At 41.6% G+C, this 25,010-nt stretch overlaps 1 long non-coding RNA gene across 1 annotated transcript in view; it reads right to left on the bottom strand.

Moving 5' to 3' along the window:
* Nucleotides 1–3,038: 3,038 nt before the first annotated feature.
* Nucleotides 3,039–25,010, bottom strand: part of LOC310659632 — a 47,876-nt gene continuing 25,904 nt past the window's right edge. The window contains exon 3 of the long non-coding RNA XR_014502887.1: nucleotides 3,039–3,104. This is a non-coding gene — a long non-coding RNA (uncharacterized lncRNA). The remainder of the gene's footprint in view (nucleotides 3,105–25,010) is intronic.

Here is a 25,010-nt window from a genome sequence, read left to right as displayed (position 1 = left end):
GAACCAGAGCAGCACACGGAAACACCGTTTACCTTCCCGCTGGAGTGGTACCTATTTATCTATTTGCACTTTGACATGCTTTCGATCTGCTACGTTGGCAGCAGCAGGGACCAAGCAACGGGAAGTCACCCTGTCGCGGAGATTCAAACTGCTAACCTTCTGATCGGCAAGCCGTAGGCTCTGTGGTTTAGACCACAGTGCCACCCGCGTCCTCTGCAACCAATGTGTACAACAATGCATCTATGTAAAGGATTGTGGTGTTTCTTATAAAGCCCAAGCAAAAAGCAAACATTCCTAATGGGCATGGAAAATAATTCCTTGATTGAAAGTGCTTTATGATGCCAGATTATGCTTTACATGCATTAGGGTGCATTATTAATGTGTGAGCTTGTGTCATTAGTACCCAGCATTAAAAAAGGGGGGGATTTAATATCTGTGATAGAGAGAGACACAGAGACAACTGGCTCTTGGGAAGGGACATAACACAATACATTGGGATACAATACCGTGCTTGAAGGGAGAAATGGGGTTGAATTTGCTGGGTCTCACGCCATCTATATGTTCATCTGAAACTGTGTTCATATAGGGATGGGGTCTGCGCCACTAGGTGCAATTAGGGATTAATTTTTCTGAAAATGTCAGCATCAAATTTATACGCAAGGATTTTCTTTTCGAATTTCCATCTTGCTCCTTAATCTCAGTGAGAAGTGAGTTCCCATTCCCAGTTCCCCTAAAAATAGGAGCGATTCTCACGTATTAGATGCAATATTCTCTGTATGATATTATACACATATTAAATGCATATATAATCCAGGTTTCTTAAAAGTAATCGATACATAAACAGATACACACAACCATGTAAATAACTGTATAAAACATGTGTGTCTTAATGTAGTTGTGAAATTATTTTGCTAAAATCTGTTACAGCATGAGGCTTGACTCTTTTTGAAGAATATTATACCTATACATATTATAACTATAATTTTGCATCTCAATAGTTGCATTAATTTTTTTTTAAAAAAACAATCTGACAATGCAATCCTGGCTCAAACATTAAGTGGGTGCTCAAAACAGGAGGTTCTCTGAGGCAAGCAAAGCTCTACCAGGTCAGAAATGTCAAATTCTCTGAATATACCCATTGGAAATGGATTATTTCTGCATCCCTAGACAAAATCCTTCTCTCCCCACCCCATCCACACAATATAGCCCTGCATGTGACACATCTACAGGTTAATGAGACAGAGAGATTGGTAGAAGTATTTAGGGTCATTCATGCACCTTAGACATCCCATCACATTTCAGTCTTGTCCTGTGATGGAATTAACAGTGTCACTCCAGACTGCAGGTAAGGAATCTCATTGTTGAATGCTCCCTGATGTAAAAATAAATTAATAATCCTTGTAAATAAAATCAGCAGGAAGCAGATCCAGTACTAATCTTTCTCCCTGGTATGGTAGAATTTTACTCTGTGTGTGTTTTACGTGAGGGGACATATAAAAATGGCAGTCCCAGTCACCGCCACCTGGAATTTGAAATGGTACAGTCCACAAGAGCCTACCATCACATTCTGCATTATTGGTAGCGGAAGCCTAACAAGCACAAAGAAATATGGAAATGTGAAAATTGGGCAGTTCTTCTTCAGGGAAATAAAGGTATCAAATTAATGTTTTGTTGAGGAAGAGCTGAAAACAAAATTGTGCCCTTCTAAAACCACACTTTCCTTCCATAGTGTATGATCTTGAAATGCTGTGTTACTGAATGGTGCATAGAGCTAGCTGCAAAGCCTTGTGTACTTTTTCCAGTCTTTTATTTCCTGTGCATCTAACCCATAAATTACCTTGGAAATAATTGCAAGGACTCCTCAAAGAGAGACTGTGCCCCCTTGTGTTCAGCAAAATCATCCATGCTGTAGGGTTCCACCAGACGAAGCAAATGGATCCCCGAAACATAAAGAAAAGCTTACAGCACAGTCCAGTCTACTCAGAAGTAAATCCCACTGACTTCAAGGAGAAATACTCCAGGTAAGTAGTTTTAGGACGACAGCCTTGGTCAATTACTGCACCTCTTTCTCATCATTCTAAACGATAGCATTTCTCTAATGGGTGAATGAATACATAAAGGAATAAATTAGCCACACAGGTGCCTGCAATATTCCAACAAGAATAATAATAAATGTATGAGAAATGATGGTTCTCTTTTAGGAATATAAGCCTTTTAAAACAACTAGCACAAGGATGCTGGGGAGAGGGGATATTCAGAGTGAGATGGCAAGGTATATATTATTTTCCAGAAAAGCGCTTGCAAAAGAACTGACCCAGATAATTTTCTTCTTATTAGTAGAAATTATAATAAGTAAATATCAGATTCTGGACAAGTGACTTTAGAGGCAGTTGGGAGTAAGCGTGCAATTTTTAATGTAATTTTGGTGTACTGATTTTTTTGTTTTTAAAAAAATGTTTCTTAAAGTCATTGTTTGCTTGTTTTTAAAGCAAAGCATGGCAATTTTGTGGTGTCAGCCAGATTTTATTTATCTTTGTATATTTTGATATGGTGCCTTAGAACCAACCTCTGTAGCTCATCATTTGAGATCCTTTGGGAGCATGGTGACTCCATCAAGCCTGTGGCAAGCTTCTTGGGTACATCTTAGATACTGCAACATTCAGGAGCAAGGCTAATGTCTCACCCTTTTTGACAGGTCTTATGAACAGCCAGGATCCAGGTGAAGTCACCCCTACCCATCCCCATCTCCATCATGCACCTTTGTGGGGACTTACACTGGCCTCAACTCAACTGAGCTCAGCTGAGGCACGATGAACAAGTTTTGCCAGTGTACTTTCAACTGAGCAAAGTTTGGGGAGCCAGTGTGGTGTAGTGGCTAAGAGCGGTAGTCTCGTAATCTGGGGGACCGGGTTCACTTCCCCGCTCCTCCACATGCAGCTGCTGGGTGACCTTGGGCCAGTCACACTTCTCTGAAGTCTCTCAGCCCCACTCACCTCACAGAGTGTTTGTTGTGGGGGAGGAAGGGAACGGAGAATGCTAGCCGCTTTGAGACTCCTTAAAGGGAGTGAAAGGCGGGATATCAAATCCAAACTCTTCTTCTTCTTCTTCTTCTTCTTCTTCTTCTTAATGCCAGCTGATCTGGAGATCTGTCACATCCTAAGCAGATCATTCTGGCACATCTTGGCATAGGATTGCCTCCTCAGTGTTTTACATTCGCTGCTGCAAACTTCCTAAAATTATGGCCCAAGAGACTGGAATGTGAAAGATACAATCTTTTAAGTTAACTTTATTATTATTATTATTATTTAACAGGATTTAATTACTGGTTAATGGAAGGGAGGGGGTGAGTGTAAGCAGTTTAGATAAAACAGTAGGAGATATTCATACTATTCATAAAGTATATAAAATGGTGATAAGACAGGCTTTGAAAACAGTATGATTACCTCTGTTGGGAGACAGACAGACAGACACAAACACATATATATAATTATGGACACCTTAAATGTTTTGGTAGAATTGTTTGATCATGCATTTTAACTATGCGTGGGTATTTTATAACTGACTTTATACTTGTATACAGCTTAGAAGCTGATTTGGCATATAAGCGGTATAAAAGATAATAATTATTTACAGTGTTAAATTTTAAAATTTAAGATTTTGTACTGTTTTAAATTCTGTACTCTTTTTATCTTCTTTCTTTTGCCTGGACAGGTGATTGACCGGGAAAATGGCCTAAAAATACTTTCAATAAAGTAAAATAAATAACCTTCTCATAAAACTTTTCGCTTGTTTACACTTTCTACCATCTATTGGGAAGCTCAGTTGCTATACTATATGTATTTCTTGCATGTCTGCTTAAAGTACTGAACACATGAACAAATCAAGATTATTTGCCCATACTCTCCCTGGACAAGTGTGCTTGACAGGAGTAAGTGCTACAGCGCTAATCGGTGGTGGCTTCACAAGATCTGTCTACCTTTGCACTTCGCAGTGGCACTGAGCTGCATGAAGTATCACTTGTGAGAGCATTTAGTGGACTTTCAACATGGGAGTCAATTGGCAGCCGACGTGGAAACTGAATATGGAATCCAGTACCAATGGCAATAGCTCAATTGGCTTCTGCAAATAACTTGGGTTTATATGAGCTGCTCACAAGGATTTGAGAAAATTTAGAAGAGCCCTGCTGGATCAGACCAGATGCCCATGTGGTCCAGCATCCTGTTTTCCACAGTGCTCACCTAGATGTCCCCAGGATGCCCATTCCAAGGTTTTAGACAGGAGACATATCCAGCCATAAGTGGAGATTAAAACTGGTAGCTTCTGAAGAAAAATAGGTACTCTGCCTAACCTTCCCCTTTCATAGGTGAAAAGATGGTTATAGCTTAATCCAAAGCCATTCAGAGATTTATAGATAATAACTGTCAGGGACTGGGCAGAGGAGGAATGGTGGAGACTGCCTCCCCAGCCTGACCCTTCCAGAGAAGAAGCAGACAGTTCAGAATTACAACAGGGGTTTGAGGGAGACCACAGCTCAGAGGATGATGAGGGGGAAAGTTGGGAAGTAATGGGAGATGAAGATGAGGCAGAGCTGGAGCAGCTGGCTGGCATGTTTTCACTAGAAAACATTCCAGACCCACCATCTCCCAGAACCCAGCAAGCCTTAAAAGTAGGAGAGCAAAGGACTCAGAAGGAAAGGGCCCTCAGCACCACCCATAGAAGGGATGACGAATGAGGAAGTGGGAGAGAAGAGGAGAGGAGATTTACTTGGGGGCAACAACATTAAAGTGGTACCTCGCGTTAAGAACTTAATTCGTTCTGGAGGTCCGTTCTTAACCTAACACTGTTCTTAATCTGAGGTACTGCTTTAGCTAATGGGGCCTCCCACTGCCACCGCACGATTTCTGTTCTCATCCTGAAGCAAAGTTCTTAACCCAAGGTACTATTTCTGGGTTAGTGGAGTCTATAACCTGAAGCGTCTGCAACCTGAAGCGCCTGTAACTCGAGGTATCACTGTATTCCAGGAGGCTACCTTCCTAAGCCTCTTTCTGTGAATATTGAATGAAAAGCAGTTGGTAAGAACTTCCTTGTCTTATCCGTTCCTGACAACCTACCGTGGGGGCTGGATCCTCTTGACACCTGACATTACCAGCCCTTTGAATTGTTCCCAGAAACAAATGGGAAGTTCATGCAACTCACATTACACCAGAGTAATATGCGCTGAAATGCTTACATTGTTCATGTCAATCTTGCACGTGTCTGTTTTATCCTGTTTTCATTTTAATCTGTGAATTGAAACAATCTGATAAATACATATTTTATCACAAAAAACTAATTTTAATAGTGTCTCAATGTGCACATTTCTAACTACATTTTATCCTATTGTTATAAAGCATCTACTCCATAGTGCTGCATATTGATGTCAGCATGATGTTTCACCATATGTTCTCCACTGTTCAGGATATATCCCAGCTGATGGAGTATGTGAAATGCAGGCTGTGATCTCTCTGGTCCCTAATTTTTTGTGTATGTGCCCAAACATGCACATACCTTGGAGGCACGATGTTTCCAATTGTCCCCTCAGAGAATTAACATCTGGTTTCTAGAAAACATTGGAGAAGAATGCCTCGAGTAACTCACATCGACAACAAGTTAACAAGGAAACCTAAAAGGCAAAAAGAGGAACAGTGATTTACCAGCGATGGGTATCAGAAAGTAGGAGTTGTGCCTTGTAACTTGGGGCAGATGTAGTGTTTGGGTATTGAAGCAGTCCTTGATATTTAAGTCAAGGGGAAGAGGAGTCATTGAAGTGAAAGGAAAAATCTTCCTCGCCCAAATGTGCCACAGCCAGGCTGATACTAGCATCTGACATCTTCGGGAAGTTGCTGGAACAGCAGTGTCTCAGCAGTGTCACTGATGAATGGGGGCTGCCATTTTAATTTCCTACAGTGGCATTTTTTTAGCCTTAAAAGTAACTATTAAAAATAAACCATAGGGATGTGAATAGATTAACAGATTCAGGATTCAAATATGTTATGTTTGCATGGCCTAATTTTAATGAAAACCTACAACATCAAAATGGCAGACACTTTAATGAGTGTTAACTCTGTATGAATGTAGAGATGGAAATTGGTTCTCAAGGAGTTGCGGGGGTAGATCTTCCAACAATTGCCTTCCTTCTGTGGCTACAATAACATCCAACTAGCCACTTAACTTTTGAAATATTAAGAATACATAGGCTGCAATCCTGTTATTTCACAATAAAACTTGAAAATAGTTTTTTCCCATAACCCACTAAGAAAAATGCACACACATTTTCTTTTTAGAAAATGCCCTCTTAAATCCATAACTGATAAATCAATGAAATATCTGTAAGCATATATTCTCTAAGAATCAAGGTTATGCATTTTGCCAGAGTAGCTCTGCCATCGACGTCTTTCAACACTGGCTACCTTACATAAGAGGATTTGACAAGGTTATAATTTGTGTTACTAATGGAAATTCATTTCTAAGAATTAACCTCTAGGCTAGAAAGAATGACAGATATATTCAGTTTGTTCTCAAATGAGCATTTGAATTGAAAATCCCTATTCTCTTGACTTCCCCTCCTCCACCCCAGCCCAACCTCCATCCTGCCTTCCAGTGTGTCTCTCACACACAATTGAATTCTTAACAGCTGTCACTCAAAGGGGCTACAGAGAGACCATTTGAAAGTAATATTTTGCGCTGTGTGACATCTCATTTTTTTCCTTCGGAAATCATAATTTTTTTACACACCTAGTAGTCTTCCTAACAGGAAACCAGCTCTGCCTGTCATTCTGATTGGGGAGAAACCTTGTTTTCCAGGTCACCAGCCTGAATCTTGGAGACAAGATATTCATGAGGGACCTGCGCGGGGAATTTACATCTCGCCGCAGCGTTTTCCTCTCCATTTGTCAGCATGCCAGGTCAGTGAGCCGCTCCCTTGTCAGAGGGAAGATAATGGCTGCAGCATTGCCTCCTACTTATTACACACTCAGTGCACCTGACCTTCTTGTGAAATCCCCCCAAAGCATTTGGATTTTTGGCTACCTTCATACACAAATGCAAGATCCCTTTTAAGTGAACCCTGCAATCTGGATTGGAACTTTCGATGACACCGGGCTGCCCCTAACAACTACCTTTTAATGTAAGAGTTCCTCCATCACCACTGTCTCTATCTCATACACATGCCGTCCTGTCTTGTACGACTATATATATATATATATATATAGTAAGCGACAATATTAATGTTTATCTGTGGTCCTCAAAGTGGGAGGTGATGTTAGTCAATGTGTGAGAAACTCACTGACCTTGACTCTCCACAGTGAAGGACCTTATTTCTGTATGAACAGTTTGGGGGAAATCACCTTTTCCTCCTTTTGTGCACTTAGGGCTTAATGGGAGACATTAAGCCCTTCTAGTAGTTGGCAAGTCCAACTGGCAGTGACTCTCCCTGGCCTCAAATATTGACTCTTTTAAAGCTTTGCTGCCTAAGATCCTGTTAACTGAACAGGACAAATTGGGACTTTGTGTATATAAAGCATATGCTGCACTACTGAGTTATGTCAGCTAGAGCTAAATCCTACAATGCTGGATACTTCAATGCACACTACATGGGACTGCCTTTGAAGGTGACTCAGAAACTACAACTAATCCAGAATGTGACTGCTAGGCTGGTTCCTGGGAACGGCCGCCGCAACCATATAACACCATATAAGACCTCCAATGGCTCCCAGTATGTTTCCGAGCACAATTCAAAGTGTTGGTGCTGACCTTTAAAGCCCTAAATGGCCTCGGCCCTGTATACCTGAAGTAGCATCTCCACATCCATTGTTCAGCCTGGACACTGAGGTCCAGCACTGTGAGAAGTGAAATTGCAAGGAACCAGGCAGAGGGTCTTCTCAGTAGTGGTGTCCTCCCTGTGGAAAGATCTCCTCTCAGATGTCAAGGAGCTAAGGTACTACACAACTTTTAGAAGACATCTGAAGGCAGCCCTGTATCAGGAAGTTTTAAATGTTTGATGTTTTGCTGTGTATTATGTTGGAAGCTGCCCAGAGTGGTTGGGGCAACCCAGTCAAATGGGTGGAGTATATAAGTAACTTGTTGTTGTTGTTGTTGCTGCTGTGGTCTGAGCATAGTGGCCATGTCTACTTTACATAAAACAGTCCTTTGTTTGAAGGGATGTTCAGACCATGTCCTTTCAAAAGACAGAGAGCTACAAGAAGGGAAAGCAGGGATCACCAGCAACCGCCCACTTATGCCCTGCAATCCTCCTCACTACCAATTTCTGTCTTCAAGCCTCCATCTTAGCTATACAATGTAGCATGTGAGCCTTGTGTATAATTGTACAGAAGGCCTTTGAGTTGCATTCAGTTGTGGGGATTCCCTTAGGCCTGGTCCAGATGTTCCATCTGGGGCAGAATGCAGTAGCTAGATTGTTGATAGGGCCAAGCAGTCAACAGGATGTGACACCTCTTCTAAAACATATGCACTTATTTTCTTCTTGAACTTGGGTTCAAGAGGAAAAGGGATGGACTTACACATAAGCGTAATGCATTTCCTGTGTGTGTGTAGCAAGTGCATCTCAGTCAATAGGAAAGGAAAGGAAAGGAAAGGAAGAAAGGAAGGAAGGAAGGAAGAAAGAAAGAAAGAAAGAAAGAAAGAAAGAAAGACGCAAAATAGCTGCTATCAAGGAATTAAAACAAAGAACCAGAAATCTGAGAACAACAGGCAATTCGAAAATAATAGGCACAGCATCTCCGCAAATCATAGGAACAACAGGGTGTTCTCCCTCCCCTTCACCCCAAATTTAGAATGCATTCTTCCTGTTTTCATGTAATTATTTGCAAATAATCTGGTTAACTTTATAATCAAGGTATTTCCTCTTGGCTCCCCGGCTACCCATCAGGCTGCCTAAGAGGGTGGTTGACATCCTAAGGTGTTCACGAATAATCAGTGTTAAGAGCTGCTAATATTAAGAGTCTGACTAATGAGTTATTTTTTAAAAAAAGAAGAAGAAAGAAAGAAAAGAAAAGAAACAAACAACAAAAGATGGGTTTGAAGGGGGAGGGGGAGTGTACATTGGCTTTACCATGATGCTTGCAAGGAGTTTGACTGCTTATCTTCCAGTATCCATTTCTGTAATAACCAATTTAGCCGTTATATTTCTGTTTCTTTTCCTATGACTGATCTTTAAACTTCAGCTTACTTTAGAGGGGCATGAGAATGAGAAGCAGGGGTGCTCAACTATGTTTGTGTGGGACGGGGTTTTATGTAGTGGCACCTGCTATATTGAACTCTCCGGCACAAGAAGTTACAACATTTAGGGCTTTTTTTAAATTTAGGAAAAATGTGAGTAGAGACAACATTCTAGAAGTGCACACACTGAAGCTGACTGTTGGAAGGTTGAAGAACAGACAATAAGAGCTGTTCAACAGTGGAACAGACTCCCTTGGAAGGTGGTGGACTCCTTCCTTGGAGGTTTTCAAGCAGACGTTGGATGGCCATCTGTCCTGAATGCTTTAGTTGAGATTCCTGCATTTCAGGGAGTTGGACTATACGACCCTCAGGGTCCCTTCCAACTCTACAAATCTGTGGTGTTAAGAGGCAGATCTGGCCCCCAACTTGGAAGGCTTTAAAAGAGGATTAGGCAGCCTGGAGGATAAGGCTACAAACAGCTGCTTACCCTGATGGCTATTTTATAATGTCAAGTTTTACATGGTTGGTTAAAAAATAAAAGAAACAAGAAAAAGATTTTGAAACATACACCAAAAGTGTTCATATATGCTGAATAGGAAATCATATAATATTTTAATTCAAAACTATTTCATAGGCTTATTGCAAGATACATATTTGAATCTTAAATCTTAAGTTTTCATCCTTACCTATGTAAGGAGAGAGAGAGAGAGAAAGAGAGAGAGATGATAGATAGATATAGATGATAGATAGATAGATAGATAGATGATAGATATAGATGATAGATGATAGATGATATAGATAGATAGATAGATAGATAGATAGATGATAGATAGATATAGATAGATAGATATAGATAGATGATAGATAATAGATAGATAGATGATAGATAGATATAGATGATAAATGATAGATAGATAGATGATAGATAGATAGATGATAGATGATAGATGATAGATGATAGATAGATAGATAGATAGATAGATGATAGATAGATGATAGATAGATAGATGATAGATAGATAGGTAGATAGATAGATGATAGATAGATAGATATAGATGATAGATATAGATAGATACATAGATAGATGATAGATAGATAGATAGATAGATAGATGATAGATAGATAGATATAGAGATAGATAAATAGATAGACAGATATAGATAGATGATAGACAGATGATAGATAGATGATTGATAGATGACAGATATAGATAGATAGATATGCAAGCACAAAACTTTACAATTTCTATTTTCACTGTGCTTTCTGTTAGACTAATACATATTTGGTGAGGTTCTTCTTTGGGGCATGTTAAAGCTTGACATAGCTTAGGAACTCAGCATGTCTTAATCTGCCTCATCTCTTATAAGATAAGAGTGCTTGCCACTTGGGTCAGTTCCAAGCTCTCAGAGCTAATTCTTAAAAGAGACCTGCCAACATTTAGAGAGCCCTCGGAATCCATCACTGATATAGTACATCTTCTGCAAAGTGCTTTTTACCGTAAAGGTAAGGACCAAGGGAGTCTGAAATGAAATTAGGGTCTTTGCAGTAGTAAAGAAAAAGATAAATGAACGGGGGCATTCCCTTGCTGTTGAACCTGTTGCCATTATGTCTAATGTATCTCAGAAACCATGTTCAACTCATTTCAGGGATCATGTGTTTAAGGATGTGGTTGAATTCGTCATGGATGCTCAGAGCTTTTAGAACTCCTAAAAAGCACTAAGACATGGGCACATATTTTGCAAAAGCCACAGCATTACAGACTTTGATTCCATGATGCTCAGTTGGGAGCCACAATATCCCTGCACCTCCTGAAACAAGACCAATCGCAGAATGAGTTGAGTCTGTGCTGCCAGAGCACTGATAAACTCCATTTCCCAGCCTGTCTCCCAGGATATGTTTTCATCTGATATTAGTGTTCCTAATACATTATCCCACAACCCACTTAGATCATAGCAGATGATCTCTTCCATATCTTGACACACTGTTTCCTCTGGTGAGGAAAAGGGCTGCCTGAGGTTCATTCCGGCAATCGTAGTAGACAAGGGTACTTACTAGAAAACTTTTTGCACTGGTATCTAGCAAACCCCTCTGGCCTCCATATAGACCAAACCAAAAACCCTCTGCACTAAGATCTGAGTGAACATTTCAATGGCTGTGTATTGGATTGCATTGACCAATATTAAAGCCAACCTTCAAATGTAGTACGGAATGAAGTAAGCTAACAGAATTATGGAGTGTGCCACTAGATTGCAAGGTTTAGGAGCAACCTCTCTGTGGTGCACTTATTATGTACAAGGAGTTTTTATTTTACATTGGGTAAACATTCAAAAATAGGACATATCCCTCCAATTCTGTAGGCCTGTAGGCCAGAATTCTACCATCACATTATGTATTAGGAACAGAGCTACTCTTAGAGTCAGTAGTGCAAATATATAGATTGTTCCTAGAATTCATTGCCTGCTACTAATATATGACTATTGACAGTCAGGCTATCTCACTGTAGAGATTTGTGACCCACAGGCACGTTCTGAATGTGATTCATAAAATATTTCAGTACAACATCTGGAGGGCACAGTGTTACCTACTACCCCAATCTGAAAAGCCCCGAATTTTCTCTCCCTGTTCTAATTAATAGAATGCCACCTCGAGTCCAGGGATAATGAATATGTCAAATTGTTGTCAAAATTTCCAGATATCAGGATCTTTGTTGTAAGTAGACTATTAAGTGGCTCATGGGTTCTCTGTTGAAGGAACTTCAAAACTTGATAGGGATGCCAGTGAAGCCACTCATGAAAAGCAATTGTAAATGTAATATATTGAATGCATAAGTGGTTCAATGTTGTAACTCAGTCTTAGAGTGTTTTTAAAAGTGTACTGATGGGTGCTTACATTTAAAATTGCCTTCTGCAGCCTAGTGTCTTTCAGATTTTGTTAGACTTCAACTCCTGTTATCCCTCATTATTGGTCATGCCAGCTAGGGCTGATGAGAGTTGTAATCCAACAACATCTGGAGAATACCAGGTTGGAGAAGTCTGGTTTTGGAATGATTTTTTTTGGGGGGGGGGGGGGAATTTGCCATAAAATGCTGAATCCCTTATTTGACTTTCAAATGCATGTTACATGAATCTAGGAGTCAGATTCTTTTTTAAAAAAAATAATATTGTTATAACAATACTGTGTCTGGGCACCACAATTTAAGAAGGATGTTGACAATCTGGGATGTGTGCAGAGGAGGGCAATGTCAGGTTTCAGCAAAGCAGGGACTCTGCTTCCTCCTCCCCTTTGGCTGTAGATAAGCAGGACAAAGCGAAAAGCGTCACTTGCAACCTGATCTTGCAAGCGCTGTGTTTTTTATGTAGCCACCTTATCTGCTCTTTGTGACCTTGGATTGATAGGCTGGACACTTTCCAGTGAGAAGAGAGTCTGTTAGCTCTCTTTCTTCCAGTTCCTCTTCACTTTGCTGTTCACCTCCCAGTTCGTCCCAACTTTTGTCTTCAGAACTATGCCCCTCTGCAAACCACTGTTCCAAATCTATGCGGCTCCACTGTGCCTGGGAAGATTCAGGATCCTGGTCAGGAGCAAGGGGAGAAGGAGGCTCCTACCATTCCTCATCAGAGCAGTACACCTCAGCTTGGTCTCTGGCAGGCAACCAAGATGATCAAAGGTCTAGAAAGCAAGCCTTATGAGAAACAGTTGAAGGAGCTGTATATGTTTAGGGATGCGGGTGGCGCTGTGGGTAAAAGCCTCAGCGCCTAGGGCTTGCCGATCGAAAGGTTGGCGGTTCGAATCCCTGCAGCGGGGTGCGCTCCCGTTGTTCGGTCCCAGCGCCTGCCAACCTAGCAGTTCGAAAGCACCCCTGGGTGCAAGTAGATAAATAGGGACCGCTTACTGGCGGGAAGGTAAACAGCGTTTCCGTGTGTGGCTCTGGCTTGCCAGAGCAGCGATGTCACGCTGGCCATGTGACCCGGAAGTGTCTTCGGACAGCGCTGGCCCTCGGCCTCTTTAAGTGAGATGGGCGCACAACCCTAGAGTCTGTCAAGACTGGCCCGTACGGGCAGGGGTACCTTTACCTTTACCTATATGTTTAGCCTGGAAAAGAGGAGACTGAGAGGAGATATGACAGCCGTTTTCAAATATCTAAAGGGCTGCCACATAGACAATGGAGCAAACTTGTTTCCTCCTGCTCTGGAGGGTAGGACTCAAGCCAGTGGCTTCAAGTTATTAGAAAGGAAATTCCAACTAAGTGAGGAAGAACTTTCTGACATTGCAGTTCAACAGAAGAACAGACTTCCTCCGGAGGTTGTGGACTCTCCTTCATTGGATGTTTTTAAGCATCCAACTGTCATGGATGCTTTAGTTGAGATTCCTGCATTGCAGGGGGGTTGGACTAGATGACCCTCAGGGTCCCTTCCAACTCTATGATTCTATTATCCTCATTCTTATTGTACTAAATGAAGACCTTAGAAAGCTGGTGACATAGCATTAGACATCTATATATAACCTACATCTGTATATTCGTTTATCTTAAAGTCAAATGTCCTAGATGTTTTGAAATATTTTAATGATAATAGTGATATAAGAACAATACAAGTATTTAATGAGGTTGATTCTACACACACATGCACACACAACCTATATACAGAATAGACATAAATAAGCCTGCAATAAGAACAAAGAATCTTCAGCACACTATTATACATGAAAACATGGATCAGAATGGGAAGGAAGGAAAACAACAACAAAAACTCTTTGCCTTGAATTACAGAAGTCTGCTAAGACCTATATTATCACAGCAGGTATAGGGATGCTTCCATCTCAAGCTAACTGGACTGTTCATGCAATTGTTTTTGATATAGATGCATATCTAGCACTGTAGCTTTGTGCTTCCTAACCCATTAGTAGTCTCCTGAGCCATTTGGTCTTGGGGATTCATAAGTGGGCTATAGAACCATTTTTCTGAGAACTTGCTGTTCTGAAGTCAACGCAGTTTGCTCAGGCCAAAAAGTCATTACCATCCAATGACTGCCGGGTCAAGTGGAGCAAATTCGGAGGTAGTCTCTTTTGTCCTGGCAAACAATCATTTTTTTTCATGTCAATGGTAACTGTTGGCTCTTTGCCCCACTGATCACTGTTTAACATATACACAAACCAGATAAATGTAATACGTTGTACCTGAAGATATATGCTATGAATAAAGTCAGGAATTAGCTACTCCTGGGTTTGTTCAATTGCCTGTGGACTATATAGTATGAAATAACTTATGGGTGGTGGGGGCGGAGACAACTAACAGCACCATCCTATTAGTTAGCACCTTCACTTTTGAGTTGGCAGTGTTACTTGTGGTCATAAACATGACTAATCTAGATTTTCCAATCCCATCATCACAAATGAAGATTTAGGTAGCCTTGAACTTGGTGGTAAGCAACTAATGTGAACCTCAAAGGCAAAACCCTTTTCGATAAATTGTTCTTTATCGAAATTTATTTAAGGGGAACAATAGAACAAGGAAACTAAAAATGAGACAGTTTCCAAATTCTAAGTGTGCCTGAGTTTCTTGTGGAGTCTAATAGTTACCCAGGACAGGTGAGAAGAAACTGATCAGGAAAAGAATGTGTCACATCCCTTTTTAGGGATCAGCTGTCTAGACAATTTGGATGGAAATAAATTACAAACCAGGTGACCTAGAACCAGCAATTTAGGTATATGCTGCAAGGTTTCAAAAGGGAATGAAAGAAACCTAGTGGACTATGCATGTTTGTATAGCAGCTGAGGTCCAGGATATACAACATGGGATATATGGGAAACTGCCCAGGACTGTGTATAGATTTATCTAGGAACACAGAAAATGAGGTACTTCTAATGAGCAAAAGAAACTTAAAACCATTTGTATGAAAGCTGCACTGAATCTGAATCTGATATCAAATATATAGAGAGCCTAAAAAAAGTCATTGCTGATTGCGCAGATATACCGTATTTTTTGCTCTATAAGACTCACTTTTTCCCTCCTAAAAAGTAAGGGGAAATGTGTGTGCGTCTTATGGAGCGAATGAAGGCTGCGAAGCTATTCCAGAAGCCAGAGCAGCAAGAGGGATTGCTGCTTTCACTGTGCAGCGATCCCTCTTGCTGTTCTGGCTTCTGAGCTTCAGAATATTTTTTTTCTTGTTTTCCTCCTCCAAAAACTAGGTGCGTCTTGTGGTCTGGTGCGTCTTATAAAGCGAAAAATACGGTAAATGGTTCAGATAACTTTGGATTTTGTTTGTCAGATTCTTTAACTGAGGAATTGTTTTACTGACTGTCCTATAAACTACTTTGTGACCATCCATGGTGAAAACTGATCTATAAATACTGGAAACTAACAATATGTAGGGATGCGCCCCCCCCCCCATATATTATCCCTCTTAACTATACAAAACAATTCCACACCCTTCAAAATAGTGTAGAGCTCTCTCCACACTTTGCTTCAAGGTGTATACCAGATTATATGCCTTGGGAGCAGTGCTGCATTGCATTGCATTGACCCCTAAGGCATTCTGGGACAAATGGCCTGTAGGAAGTGGTACAAATGCTTCATTCAGGTAAGGTTCTCTTGAGCAGGGGTGTGCATCAGATTCACTAGGGGTATGCACTGTGCCCCCCACCCTCAAACCAGGTGCATTTTCAAAATAACCAATTAACCCTCTCCTCCAGGGACGTGGGTGGCGCTATGGGTTAACCACAGGGCCTAGGACTTGCTGATCAGAAGGTCGGTGGTTCGAACCCCCTCGATGGGGTGAGCTCCCATTGCTCGGTCCCTGCTCCTGCCAACCTAGCAGTTTGAAAGCACATCAAAGTGCAAGTAGATAAATAGGTACCGCTCCGGCGGGAAGGTAAACGGCGTTTCCGTGCACTGCTCTGGTTTGCCAGAAGTGGCTTAGTCATGCTGGCCACATGACCCGGAAGCTGTACGCCGGCTCCCTCGGCCAATAAAGCGAGATGAGCGCCGCAACTCCAGAGTCGGTCTCGACTGGACCTAATGGTCAGGGGTCCCTTTACCTTTACCAGGACTAAATGGGATAGTACCTTCAGCATCTGCCTTATAGTAGCCTAAATGTCTCTCTTCCCTGCTACAATTCATTTCAGCAACAGCTTCCACTCGAAGGCCCCTTAGGGCTCTCTCTGTGTGCAGAAAGCCGTATAGGAACACAGAAAGCTGTCTTATACCCCATTGGGCCTTCTAGCTTTGCATTGTCAATACTGATTGGTAGTTGCTTCCTGGGGTTTTGGGGGGGGGGGGTTGCAGCCCTACCTTGAGATGCCAGAGGTTGAAATTGGGACCTTCTGCATTCAAAGCAGAGGCTATGACTCTTCCTCCATGAGGTAGCCTGACAGCAACCAGTATGTCTTTCTCCCCCTTCTGCTACAGTCTCAGTTATGTGCCACTACTCCTAGGCACGCACAAACAGTAGGGGTCCCTGTAATAAATGTCCCCCGTTCCTTTCTTTGCTTCTATGAGCCTAAGTCACCAGCTCAATGTGGTGGTATGAATGCCGTTTTCTTTCTGCCGTTTAATTACTATCATTATTATATAGATCCAGTAGCAATTATCTCTTCATACTGTCTCATTATGTTTTGATCAATTCACATAATAAAGGTTTCATGTAAATATAAGGTTAGGGAACATTCCAGAAAACATGTAATTATGGAATGTATAATCAAATACAATCACAACCGCAGAATGTTTTCCAACAATCTGAACAATTAAATGTTTGGTCTTTTTTGTTGTTGATTATGTTAAAAGAAAAGAAAAAAATCCAGCTCAGTCTCTCCCTCCCTTTTTTTAAAGCCCAGATGTGGTGTTTTTTTAAGTGATGAGTACTAGCGAGCTTTATTTGTTGACCTCAAATTACTTTCCTTCTGTTATATTGATAACATCTAGGCTTTGGGGGAACTTGCTTGCTGGCACCAAATCTTTTCAGCTTTATTAATGATTCAGATGGCAGTTTTTGAAGAGACAAGCCCCACAGAGAGGGAGCACTTGATTAATGACCTGGAAACACTTTTCCTTTTCAGCTGATTAAATAAAATTGACTGGATTTTTACATTTTTATAATAAAATGACCCGCAGGGCTGAGATGCCACAGTGAAAGCAGCATGTTCACTCTTCAGCAGATTTTTATTTTGTCACTTGTAAAAATGAAAGGGCTAACCACCCAAGCAGAAAAATGCACTTTATCACCGTCCACTGCCAACATGCTGACAATTGCTGCATACAAATACAGAAATGTGGAGGAAACGAGACGGTGTTTACACTCTGCCTGATTTTGTCTAATGATGACAAAAGGTTGGTGACTTCTTGGGGGATGAAGAGGTGCTATTTAATTATTATGCCAAAGAGTCACAAACCTAGCAATGCACTAAACAATATTAAAAGTCTTTATAGAGTCATTTGCAAATGAGGTTGCATATAATTCTGCTAATATGTGTTTTACTGTTGGATTATTATTATTTTTTACCTCCTCCCCCGCCCCCATATATATCTGTCTGCCTATTGTGACCATACAGGGACATAAGGAGACAAGATACACAAGTTGGATGAATGAGGCTCTCGGTTTAATGATTTAAGAAAACGGACCTGCAGTTCTGACAACAGTGCAGGAGGCTGTAATATATAAATTATGGGGGCTCACTCAAATTTTCTATTTGTGCTGCAATTTGTAGGCAAAGGTCCATGCTTTCCAGGCATGGATCCTAGCAATGGGTGTTTTTGTTTTGTCCCATGTTTTCCCCAAGGAAACTAGCTGTTTATCCTAGAATCGAAACAAACGTCAGTTCGGTTTTCTGTAGACTGACATTTGTTCTGAACAGAACAACAAATGAAAGTCTGGGTGAGCCCTGGGAGAGCCAACACTGCTAAGAGAGAGGGATAGTATTAACTCTGGTTGCACTAGTGAAAACCCTCGCACTAGCTAATACAATGATTTACCGGTAGTTGAATACAGCTCATTCTTCTTCCAATGCAAGCTAATTTTTAAATCCAAAGGGGATTAAGGGAAGAGGTAGAATTAATACTATCCCTCTCTCTTAGCAGTGTTGGCTCAGCCCGCCCGCCCCCCTCTTTCCCCTCTCTCCTCCCTCCCTGTGCCCCCCACCCTCCTGACTTTCCGCTCCCTCCGCGTGCTCCCCACCCAGTGCCAGATTTATGTATAAGCTAAACAAGCTATAGCTTAGGGCCCCACTCTCTTGGGGGCCCCTAAAAAATGTAAAGGGGAAAAAACTGGATGTACATTTCCAAAATACAGTATAAGATAAAAATAAAAATAAAACCTACATACAGCAACAGTGTTTTGTTTTGTGTTGTGTAGGCTCCTATTTGTTATGTGCAAATGGCTTTAGATACCTATTAGGTCCATAAATTACCATATAGCATATATTCAACACAAAAAACAGTGACAATTTGTTGTTGACAAAGGACAGCTGGATATATAAAGGGCCCCATTACCTTCAGTAGCTTGGGGCCTCATGAAACCTAAATCCAGCCAGTGGGTTTTTAGATCCTTTGAAGAAGCCCTTCTAGCTGGCTACCAATATCTGAAGCACATTTGTTGTCGTTTAGTCGTTTAGTCATGTCCGACTCTTCGTGACCCCATGGACCAAAGCACGCCAGGCACTCGTGTCTTCCACTGCCTCCCGCAGTTTGGTCAAACTCATGCTGGTAGCTTTGAGAACACTGTCCAGCCATCTCGTCCTCTGTCGTCCCCTTCTCCTTGTGCCCTCAATCTTTCCCAACATCAGGGTCTTTTCCAGGGAGTCTTCTCTTCTCATGAGGTGGCCAAAGTATTGGAGCCTCAGCTTCACGATCTGTCCTTCCAGTGAGTACTCAGGGCTGATTTCCTTAAGAATGGATAGGTTTGATCTTCTTGCAGTCCATGGGACTCTCAAGAGTCTCCTCCAGCACCACAATTCAAAAGCATCAATTCTTCGGCAATCAGCCTTCTTTATGGTCCAGCTCTCACTTCCATACATCACTACTGGGAAAACCATAGCTTTAACTATACGGACCTTTGTTGGCAAGGTGATGTCTCTGCTTTTTAAGATGCTGTCTAGGTTTGTCTTTTAATCTCGTGACTACTGTCACCATCTGCAGTGATCATGGAGCCCAAGAAAGTAAAGTCTCTCACTGCCTCCATTTCTTCCCCTTCTATTTGCCAGGAGGTGATGGGTCCAGTGGCCATGATCTTGGGGTTGTTGTTTTTTTATGTTGAGCTTCAGACCATATTTTGCGCAAAGCACATTAGTAAGAACTCAAAGATGGCTTGATGGCTTCTGGGCTCTGGAATGCCTTGCTAAGAAAGGCTCACTTGGCCGCATCTGACTTCCCATAGACGGGCAAAGATGTTTTCATTTAGACATGCCTTTGGTCCATATACTGACTTAGACATAAATTGTAATTGGCTTTAGGTGGTTGGGTTGTTCTTTTTAATTATTATTGATGTATATTTTTTTATTCTACCTGCCTCATTTTTAAGGTTTGTTTATTTTACATTTTATTGCTGTTTTATTGTTTCCCATTATATCTGTGTTGTCTTCTTGAGCACCATTTAATGCAGGCATAGGCAAACTCGTCCCTCCAGATGTTTTGGGACTACAACTCCCATCACCCCTAGCTAACAGAACCAGTGGTCAGGGGTGATGGGGATTGTAGTCTCAAAACATCTGGAGGGACAAGTTTGCCTATGCCTGATTTAGTGGAAAGGCAGCATATAATTTTAACAAGCCAATACATAATACAAGTCTTGCTGTTTTTCAGCCAGTCATTGCAATCCAGTGGTTTCTTCTGGGTACAGCAGATGTGATGGTATTCTTGCATTCATAAAGGCTCATCCCCATTCACTTTAATGGAGAAGGAGTGCCCTCCAAGTGAGATTGCTGAGAGTCATTCATTTGGGTTGAATTACACTCATTTGTGGCAATACATTTGTGTATTACTTGACAAAATTCACTCCTTTTATAAGTAGTGTCTTTCATCATAGTTGCATAACTTAAGACATCATTTAGCAGCTGCAGTAATCATGGATGCGATTATATGACTCAGTCCATTAATATTAGCTTGGATCATTTCATTCCAAATGAAATTAGGGTTCCTTCTGAATTTCTACACATTTTAAGATCCCTTCAGACAGAATCATGTTCTGAAATGATATGCAAATTTGCCAGGATTTATGCACAGCTTTGCAGGATTGATCCAGGCAGTGCTCTGCTGGTTTGAGTGACAGTAGAGATTCAGTATTATCCTAGTATCTTAGTATAATAGACAAGAATGCTGCTTATACGGCCTTCAAACTATAAAACCCATAGTTTGTGAGTGAATGAAGTACAAATGTAAATGTGAGTGACGTACAAATGTAAAAACACCAAAGGCTTGCAGTTGAGAACTTGTAAATACTGGAAGGAAAGCAGTAAAATCATTAATGCATACACAAAATGCAAAGTATTCGTGATGGGTTTGGCATTTCCATACCCTAAAAATATCATCCTTGCAAGTTTCAAGGACAAAGTCTTCTTTCTTTCTCTCTCTCTCTCTCTCTCTCTCTCTCTCTCTCTCCTAGTAAGCAGTCCAGATACTACATCCATAAATGTCAGTGGGAAACACACTAGAACTTAGCATGAAGTTATACACAGTGGCCTCCTGCTTTTAGCCAGTTAACCTCCTAACCTTTTTCCTGGGGTGAATATTAGAAGCCACAGTTCCAACATGAATGCCTTTCTACATGCAGAGCTACAGTACATATTCTTGTGGTACCTTTGGGGGTGAATTGTCTTGCTAGCAACAAAAAGGAACCATATTTCCCCCTGGGTATTTGTCAACACACCTTCATCTAGTTTACATGCAGGAAGAGTCACGGATCATTAGCACAACATATATTAATCCATCTAGCAGATGAGATACATGAGCAAAGACTCTACCCAAATATATATAGAGACGCAGTAAAAAATAAAAAAGAATCAAACCACCCTACAAAGATTTGTTAGTATTCCCCCAAAGTGAAATAATATTAGACTGCCCCAAAGACATTGATCAAAACGTGTGCAGATCATTGCACTTGCAAAGGAAGTCTCTCTCTATCAACATCAAAATCATTGGACTGGGAAATCTGTAGTGTCTAAATGATGTTTATAGTTTTTTTTCTGTGATGCCTCTATTTAGTGATACGATCCATGTAACTGCTTGCTGCCATAGGACACATATTTAAGACTCAATTGAAAAAGGAAATGGAAAATGTGGTCAGCCTGATGCAGGGTATTTAAGGCGGAGGGAATAATCTGTCAGTTCACATTGGCAATGTAATTTTTTTTTTAACTCAGTGGCATTCACTTACTTCTTGGGAACAGTGAAGAACAAGACAGGGAAAGTAATTCAAGTTGGATCAAAGAATCTAACCAATAGATCATATTATGACATATTTTGGCAGCAGCCCGGGAGATCAAGCATTAGGGTCATGCTGCTGCTCCAGGACACAAACACTGACGTCATAATCAGTTTTAGAATCATAGAATCATAGCATCATAGAATCATAGAGTTGGAAGAGACCACAAGGGCCATCGAGTCCAACCCCCTGCCAAGCAGGAAACACCATCAGAGCACTCCTGACATATGGTTGTCAAGCCTCTGCTTAAAGACCTCCAAAGAAGGAGACTCCACCACACTCCTTGGCAGCAAATTCCACTGTCGAACAGCTCTTACTGTCAGGAAGTTCTTCCTAATGTTTAGGTGGAATCTTCTTTCTTGTAGTTTGGATCCATTGCTCCGTGTCCGCTTCTCTGGAGCAGCAGAAAACAACCTTTCTCCCTCCTCTATGTGACATCCTTTTATATATTTGAACATGGCTATCATATCACCCCTTAACCTCCTCTTCTCCAGGCTAAACATGCCCAGCTCCCTTAGCCGTTCCTCATAAGGCATCGTTTCCAGGCCTTTGACCATTTTGGTTGCCCTCTTCTGGACACGTTCCAGTTTGTCAGTGTCCTTCTTGAACTGTGGTGCCCAGAACTGGACACAGTACTCCAGGTGAGGTCTGACCAGAGCAGAATACAGTGGCACTATTACTTCCCTTGAAGTTGTCTTCTGCTAGGACACTAGAAGCTGCCTTATACCTGGCAAATCCGCTCCACTTCACAGTGGGGAGGAGTTGCGGTCGACCACGTGGCCAGCCACTCCCCTCTGGGGGAAGGGGGTGAAGTCCCGTGTCACCAGGAGGTTCCTGGCCACGTCATTGTCCAGCCAGCCAATCCGCTGGCTGGGGAGGCATGGCCGGGCCCCATTTAAACTGAGGCACAAGCTGGAGAGCTTCCTCTTGGCTCGCTTCCTCAATCTCCCACCCGCCCTCCCTAATTTTCAGGTTTCGACATTTCCATTGCTATGGACCTCAGTTGGTCGCTGTTGAAGGGCCTGGTAGGAATGTTTCCACTTGGCAAATTGGCATGGGCCATTTGGTTTTCACCTACTTCGTAGCAACCGTCACAACTTTGTAAGGTTTGGCGGTTAGGCATTGGTTGATCATATGTTGGGGGAGGGGAGGTGTGGCCATCACCTGCCCCTCCAAGCTTAAGGGTATTCCATTAAAGAAATCTGGGGGTGTGGATCTTGTCCAAAGCCCGGGGCGGGGCTAGGGCCATGCCACGACCCCTTCGGGAACTGTTATGTACTGAGTTGAATAGGATCCAAAATGCAGCAGTCTGATTGGTCCTAGAACAATGCAACAGTATGATTGGTCTGCAGGAGCCACCCAATCCAGCTCCAGATGGAAGTGGATCCACAACCTGAATGGCCTACAAGAGAATTCCGGAATTAGCCAGTCACGTGCAGCCCATTGTGTAAATAATGTATATAAAGCAGATACTTTGGGGGAACTTTCATTCCTCCTCACCACTATGAGCTGAATAAAGAGCATGAAATCCACTCTTGACTCTGAGTATATTTCAGGAACCCTGGGGGAGCTCGAGTTGGTTTGCATTGACGAGGCTCCCCCTATCAGTGGTTGACCCTTACAGGACTCCCTGCGTGACGGGCAGGAGTCAGATATAGTCGGGTCAATTCCAATGCCCAAGCCAATACCGCTCACATTCTGTAACCAATAAAGCTGTGGCCTAAATTTGCCCAATAACATTAACCTAATATCCATCTCCTTATGTCTTATTCATCAACAAGAGGGTGGTTTTGGAGTCTCAACACGCAAGACTATTTCTCAGGCTGCTCATGATCCAAAGGCAAGTGGCCAAGTCTCCTCCATCTTCTTTGTACAATATTATTGAATTTTTATCAACCATGGAGTTTTGCTTAATCTTCCCTGCCAAGCACTGAATCAAGCTGTTCGGTCACTGATTCATCAACTCAGCCTGGTGATGAGTCTTCTCAGTATTCTTCTCTGGAGTCTCCTTGTGTTGAAGACCAACGTACCTTCCATAGTTTTATAAAAGTTTCACAATATAACGCAAGTAGACTCATCATCTGGCAAGAGCAGAGATGAGCTACAAACCTTCAAATAAGTTGGGGTGAAGCCTTGCTCTGCAACTCTTTGTGTTCTCTTGGGTTCAATTGGCCATAACCTCTCCCTTCCCACTACAAATGGTCCCTGTATTTTTCTAACCCTCTAGACTGGGTAGGAGACATTTTTCAGTCCAAGTGCCTTCTGGACAACAATCCAGAGGCCATGGATAGAGCATCATATGTGATGTGTGTGTGGACTAGTTTCTACACACATTTGCACATCTTCCTACATCCTCCATCCGGACAAGCAGGGGGAATGATCAGAGTTCAACAACTCATTCTACCAGGCAAATGCCCTCAGGATATGAAGAAGGACCTTTAAGGAGTGCAACCTGGGGAGAGTTCTAAGGGCCAGGTAAAGAGATTCAGAGGTCTGCATTCCAGCTCCAGGCCTGAGTTGCCCCATCTCTGCCAGAGCGCTTTCTCATCTGGTCAGCAGACATTGGTACAACAAAGCTAACACACAGCTCACAAAATTCGTTGCCCTCATTCTGCCCCTGCTTTTGAAGCACCTGCTGAAAACTTTTCTGCTCCGTAAGGCTTAGGAGGGCAATTAAGAATATATCTTTCCGCAATAGTTATCTGATTTCTGATTTCAACTTTTTAAATGTTGTTTTTATTATTTGTTTTTATGTACAGCTGCTGTGACCCACTTTGATTTTTTAAAACGAGTTAGTGTTGTATAAATATTTTTATAAATAAATATATTTATTTCAGTGGGGCTAATTACTGTACTTAACCAAACACAACACAGCAGATTCAAAAAGTAATTTGAGGAATAATCATGTTAGATACTGCACTTAATATTACTACTTATTTGTAGCAACAAGCATTTCTCATCTTCATTTCTTGAAACCAAGCCAGCTGATTATGTATCTCGAACTGTAGCCATCAAATTGATTCTTCATTTCCTTCAATCATACCTTCATCACTGAAACCAGGTCACCATGTTATTTTATTTTTACAAAAAAAAATAAAAAATGGAAGTAATTATTTTAGCTGCACGTATTAATCAATAGCATCATTGTAGCATAGGAAGGGTCAGGAACCTATGATTGATGTGTTCTCAGGGACCGTGGTTTCAACTGCCAACATTTTGGTCCATTAAAGGAGTTTCTGTTTACCTTGGCTACTTTATAATATGTTGCCTGTGGGAAATCTTGGCAATTATCTCAGCCATTAGGGACAGGAAGAAGCAAGGTAAAGACACTTGTTTATTATTGTTGCCTAGCAAGGATATGCCCCAAAATCAAAACACAGAAATTCAGTC

Source organism: Podarcis tiliguerta (assembly GCF_965153285.1).
Source record: "Podarcis tiliguerta genome assembly, chromosome: 11".
NCBI classification, from domain to species: domain Eukaryota; kingdom Metazoa; phylum Chordata; class Lepidosauria; order Squamata; family Lacertidae; genus Podarcis; species Podarcis tiliguerta.
This window is presented reverse-complemented; position numbering and strand designations above follow the sequence as displayed.